The sequence below is a fragment of the Mastomys coucha genome, unplaced genomic scaffold (assembly GCF_008632895.1).
Source record: "Mastomys coucha isolate ucsf_1 unplaced genomic scaffold, UCSF_Mcou_1 pScaffold7, whole genome shotgun sequence".
Taxonomy (NCBI): Eukaryota; Metazoa; Chordata; class Mammalia; order Rodentia; family Muridae; genus Mastomys; species Mastomys coucha.
In genome coordinates this window covers 31,881,252-31,887,961 of record NW_022196913.1, presented here as the reverse complement: position 1 = coordinate 31,887,961, position 6,710 = coordinate 31,881,252, and positions in this window count along the sequence as shown.

Sequence of the window (6,710 nt, the reverse complement as noted above, 5' to 3'; positions counted from 1 at the left end):
TTCTCTTGCTAGCTGTAAGAATATGATATCTTGGTGAGTTCCTAGCACACAAGTACAAAGACATATCTCGGCCACCTCTGAGTTTGGGGTGCCAGGCAACAATGCAGAGGCAGGAGGCTGATTTTCCTTGAAGTTTTCGCCTCAAATACCGCCATCACGCAAGTGTGCGTGGCAATATACTATATATATATACTATATATATGTATATGTATCACAAAATGGTATTTATATTTGATGACTACATACATTCACATTCTTGCCAAGGACCATCCTTGGTTCAGAGAGGGGTTCTGAGGAAGGATTTCTGTCAGCTGTGAAAGTATGACTTGAAGTCAACTATGGGGTCCAAGCATTGTGTTCTGCTCAATACAGCTCAAGACAGCTTTCTAGAAATCTCCAGACAGCTTATCTAGATAGCTTAGTTTATACAGAGCAAAGCTCACTCAGGCATTTATTTCCATAAAAATTGTTTACCCAAGTTCCCTTTTGATTATCCCCCAAATCAGCATTTTATGACCTTATCCCCTAGGTTCATAGAAAGACAGCAAGTACATTTTTTTTTCTTTAGCATAGTAATAAATTCAGCGATCTGCCTACCTTTGAAAGTCCAGACAATAAACCAGTTGGGTGAGATCCAGCTCTGAGATCACCATTCCCAACCTACCTGGGCATAAATTGGCTCTGTCCCAGACTGACCTTCAACTCAGGAATCTGTCTAGTTTGTAAGCACAAACAATCTTGCCTTGACATCATCATTCTGTAAACTCATTATCTCCTTCCTAAGTATCTTTCTGACAAGCTGGCTCATAGTGCAGTTCTCTCTGTTCTTTTAGATCTGTGATGCCCCTCAGAGAATTCATATTACATCTTTATAGTTTACATAGTTGAGAAATTATACATTCTTGAACTCATGTGTTCAGAGGTCTTTCCTACAGCCTGTCTGTCCAGCAGGTCACAGTGTTCACCAATTTTACTAAGGAGATTAGATATATTCTTGCATCCTGGACTCATAATACTTTTAATTTTCATGGAGTCATTAACCTTGGCAGGGAGAACACCTCCAAAAGAAGAAACATAAATTATGTTCATTATTATACAAACAATCTTACTCCTAACAACTGGCAACACACATCAAAGCCAACGCTCTACTAGCTGTGCTCCAGAGTCTGAAAGAGTATCATGTTGCCCCTTCCAGAGCAGACATGCAGGATTCAGCGCATTCTAATCTCCTGAAAAAGAAAGTTCAGTAGCAGAATTTTCCCTTAGCAATTTTCAGAAAGGCCTGGTAAGCAGTAAGATAGCCTCTTCTGTATAACAATTACCTGTCACAGTCACAATTTATTTGTATAGAAAAAAACAGAAAAAGGAAAGGAAAGATTAAAAACCATGTTTAAGACCCTGATTTCTATTGTTGGTGTTACCAAATACTTCAGGATATACTAACCTTATAGTGGACATTTGCAAATCAATAAAAGTTTTGAAAGAAATTTTTAAAGTTCTTTTTATTTCTTTTAGGATTACATAACTTACTAACCCCTTTCCTTCCTTCATAACCTCTTACATATTCCTCCTTGTTTTCTTTCAAATTCATACCTTCCTTTTTCATTAATAATTATTATATAAATGTATACATTCATACATACATATATTCCAAAGTAAAAATACAACTTACCAGTCTGCATAATGCCACTCATACACACACACACACACACACACATATATATATTTCACTTGGTGTTGGATCACCAATTCATGTGCTTTTTGTGGAGAATGTTATTTCTCCTCTCTCAACATTCCCTAGAACCTATAGATCTTTGTGTAGGATTGAGTCATTTTGGCTTTCCTATCCTCCACATTAATGTCACATTGCACAATCAACCAATTTATATTTTGAAGTAAAATATAAACTTACTTTATCTAACCTATTTGCAAGATATAACATATCTCAATGCATTTCTTACAATGTTCACACATTGCAAAACCCCTCTATTTCTTCACCATATTTTATTTTTAACATTGTAAGCAATTAATCAGTAACAATGGATATTTAATAAGTAGTAAGATAGGTAATAAGTAAAAAGATAAATAATGGATATCTTACAAGGATGTTCCTAGAAGAGTTCACATCACCACTAGGCGACTCATGAGATCCTAATTTGAGTGACTTCTTCAAGGAGATGTGCGTGAGAATTTTGTTGAGAAACTGATTCAACTTGACTGACTGAAAAATAGTCTGTAATCTAAGAATAAGAAGTATTCATTTCTGTCGATTTTACCCAGACAAATAGAATTTGAGGTTTAAATTAAAACTTATAAATCTTCTAGAACTGTTATGGATTTGGTTTATTCTATCTACCACAATAGTTTTTAAAACTTAAGTCCAGTTATCAGAAGATTGTTATTTGAAAAGATGCTGCACATGCTCAAGGCCTGAACCCAATTACACAGAAACCATATGAAATTGTAGCATGAAGCTGCTTATGAGTGCAACCATGTTCTTGGAAAGTCAGGACAGCAGAGTTTCTGGGGCTTGAGGCTAACCCATCTATCTAATCAATGATCTCTATGTTCAGTGGTAGAATCTATTTTAAAAATAGGGTAGACACTGAGTGAGGAAGTCATTTATTAATGGCCATCAAATGCCATTATAGGCATTTGATGAATACATGTATAGTTGTACATGTATAACCACATACCACATACACATAGACATACATGAATGTATGCACATGTACATGCTTTCATTTATACACAGTCATAAACTACATAAACAAAAAAGCACATACACACACACACACACACATACAGAGAGAGAGAGAGAGAGAGAGAGAGAGAGAGAGTGAAATATTGACAGACTTGACATCTTTCAGTGATGAAATTCTCTAATCAAAGCTGCTTAAGGAAGAAAGATGTTTTTGTTGTTGTTTCTTTTGTTAATTTTAGCTCATTCTCTTTGAACAACTCAAGCTTAGGAGTGCTTGTGTTTCTGAATGAATTTCTATTTTCTGCTATTTATTTTTTTGTAGAGCACAAATAGCCTGTGTGCATGCCTCCAAGTAGTTTATGTTCCTGCATTTGTTATTTTGTCTTTCCTAAAAAAGGATCTAAGGCCCTTGAAGATGCTTCTTCAGCATCTTTCTTTATTATATGTATCCAACAACTGCAAAAGTACCCAAGTGTAGAGATAAGAAAATCCTTATCAGTAGAGTGGCATTAATAGCCTCATGTGCAGACCTATAAATGGGGGAACATGAGAGGTATTTCTAATTGTAAAGTTTTCTTCTTTAAATTTTAACTTTGCAAAATTGCAGTTCTCAGTGTGAACATGGACTATGCTTAGAGAACATTTATTATTCTTTCTGTGTGTATATGTTTGTTAATATATGTAGATGTATATATATATACATACATACACACACACACACACACACACACACATATATATATATATATATATATATATATATATCTGTATACCTGTTTGTGTGTGTGTATGTGTGTGAGAGAGAGAGAGAGACAGAGACAGAGTATATACATAGGTGTTTATGATAGTTACATTGTAATCCTTTCAAAATCTAGAATAGAAATATACAGCAGAAAAGCAACTTCCAAAGCTATGGAAAGAAGTAAGAATCCAAGCACCCAAGAGACTTTCAGAAGACAACATAGGGAAGAAGAGAATCCAACTTTCCCCTGAGCATTATAATCATGTAACTCTGATGAAAACAATCTTCATTTTGACTAAATTAATAATCAAGTAGAAGATAGTTCTTTAGGTATATTAAGAATATGCCCTTTGAATTTTATCCAGTAGTTTTAGATATCAACATTTCTGAGAAACACATGAAATTTGTGAGAAGACAATACAGTCTGGTCTTCAAATCTGACTTTAGATTTTTTCCTTTTTTATTCTTTTTTTATTTTTATTAGTTATTTTATATATTGACATTTCAAATGTTATCGCTATTTCCAGTTTCCCCTCCACAAAACCCTTATCCCCTCCCCCTGCCTCTATGAGTGTGCTCCCCCACCTGTCTACACACTCTTGCCTCAGTGCTCTAGTATTCGCCTACCCTGGGCCATCAAGCATCCACAAGACCAAGGGGCTCCCCTACCAGTGATGCCCAATAAGACAATCTTCTACTTCATATCCAACTGGAGCCATGGGTCCCCACATGTGTACTCTTTGATTGGTGGTTTAGTTCCTGGGAGATTTGGTGTGTCTGGTTGGTTGATATTGTTGTTCTTCCTGTGGGGTTGCAAACCTCTTCATCTCCTTCAGTCCTTGACCTAACTTTTCCTTTGGGGTACTGCCACAGGCCGGCCAATCTGGGCCTCCCTCAACCCGCAGGAGAAATGGGGTCCTAGTCAGGTAGACAAGGCGTAGGCGAAGAATGACAAACAGAGCCGACACAAAGGTGTGTTGAATCTGGATGTATTTGTATAAGGTGAAATTCAGGCTTAAATACCATACAGCAAGCAGGGCAGATGACAAGAGTCATGTAGGCAGGTGGGGGCTACAGCGGGGGACACAAGACTGAGGTCACGTAGGCAAGTGACCTTCACACCAAGGTCAGCAGGGTCTGGTAGCTAGGTGTGAAGCAGGAGGAAGAGGCATTTTGATATTCTTATGCTATTTCTATGGTCCTGCTGGAGGCAATGACTAGGAAGTTTTAATCTAACACTTCTAGCTAATGTTTTTGGGTGGAAGCCCTTCATTACTCTCTAGTATTTAAAACATTTCTAACTATTGTAAACTATCTATTGCCCTAAGGAATGTGCTTGACCTCTGTTGCTAGCTGTGGCAAGGCAGATTCCTTGAGAGAAATTCCAAGCTATGGACAGCTTGGTATTAAACTAGGATAGGTTGGAAATATTGTGTTGGCCAGGAAACAATGTCCAATCTTAGCCATTTATGAATCATTTCTTGGAGTACCTTTATGCCTAATTATGAGGGCGTGTTGACGATTGGAAGACTGATCTGGAACACATCTTAGTTAGGAGATACCAGCGACTGTCTGAATATGCAGGAGGCACCGAACTCCTTTTGGATCCTTATTGCCTCTTATCCTTAATCAGGATTTTATCCCTGATATTTGGGATGTGACTGGAGTAGACGAGTGTGTGTGGCAGGGAACTAAAGCTTAGTCTGATGTTTGTCTATGTCCATCGTCATATGTATTGGTCAGGCACTGGCAGAGCCTCTCAGGAGAGAGCTATACCCGGCTCCTGTCAGCAAGCACGTGTTGGCATCAGTCATGGTGTCTGGGATTGGTGTCTGCAGATGGGATAGATCTCTACGTAGGTCAGTCTCTGGTTGGCCTTTTCTTCAGTCTCTGTTCCACTCTATGTCCATGTTCTTCCTTTTGACAGGAAGAATTCTGAATTAATATTTTTGAGGTAGGTTGGTGGCCCCTCCCTAATCCTGGGGCTATGCCTAACTACTAGATGTGGTCTCTACATGTTCTAGCTCCTCTTTGTTTGGTATTTTGTCTAATCTCCTCCCTGTTGGTTCCTGGGAAACTCTTGGGTCCCTGACATCTGGGACTTTCTAGTGGCTACCACCAGTTCCCCCTCCTCCATTGTTAATATCCTCCTTTCAAATTCCTGACGTTCTGTATTTTTCCCTCATCTCCTCCCATATCTTAACTTACCCCACCCATTTTTCTCTCCCTTCCAGATGTCTCTCTCCCTCTACTTCCTGAGATCATTTTCTTCCATTTCTGAGTAGGACTATAGCATTCATATTTTAGTGTGCTCTTCTTTCTTCTTGGAATTATTATTTTATCTTCTCCTGAGACATCATTCAGCATAAAATTAAGCTTGCAGTAGAAGGAGCTCTGTATGATAGAATTGACAGGAACATGTATTACATATCATTTATAAAGAACCAATGCAATCAAGACAAGAAAAGAAAATATATGAGAACAGGGATCATGGGAAGTCAAATGTGGCAAGATCTGCATTGTGACCTATCTAGGATTTCCAATAGAAATATTTACCACATCAAGGTGTGAAAGGCTATGAGCACAGAAAGGCTGTAAACTGAATAACAGTCCTCCCTGGGGAAGAAGATGAGATGGGGCTTTCTACTGGACTCCATGCTGCAAGTAAACAGGTGTCTTAAAGAGACAATGCATCATGTAAAATTAGTAGGTTAATGAGTATTACCTTCCTGCATGTATGTTATAGGAGACCTGAGGACATCTTAAACAATATGAAAGGAATGGTCCCCTTAAAATTGCCAAGTAGACTAGAATTCATTACTATCCAAAATCACTGCTAAAAAATCCAACAGTGGATGGAGATCAGGAAACATAAAAAATGATACACTTTGCAGTTGAGGTAGACACTTAGTTCTTCCTAAGAAAACACTTTGTGTACAATTCTCTTATGTAGATAGGAATGCTGACAGTGAATGTGCAGAAGGGACATAAGCTGTTCATAAAATATGTAGTGTTTTGCTTGAAATTACAAAATTTGTGTTGGTCTTAGGTAGTTGAGAAAAGGGGAGTATATGAGGAGTTTATTCATGCAGGCCAGACTACGTTCCTATCTGTTAAAAGCTATTGATAGAAAAATAACACAGGACCAAGCAAAAGACTCTCGAAAGGTGGAAACATCTGGAGGAGCAATATATTTGGCAGATCTGAATAGGCTCCTCCTCCTTCTCCTCCTCCTCCTCCTCCTCCTCCTCCTCCTCCTCCTTC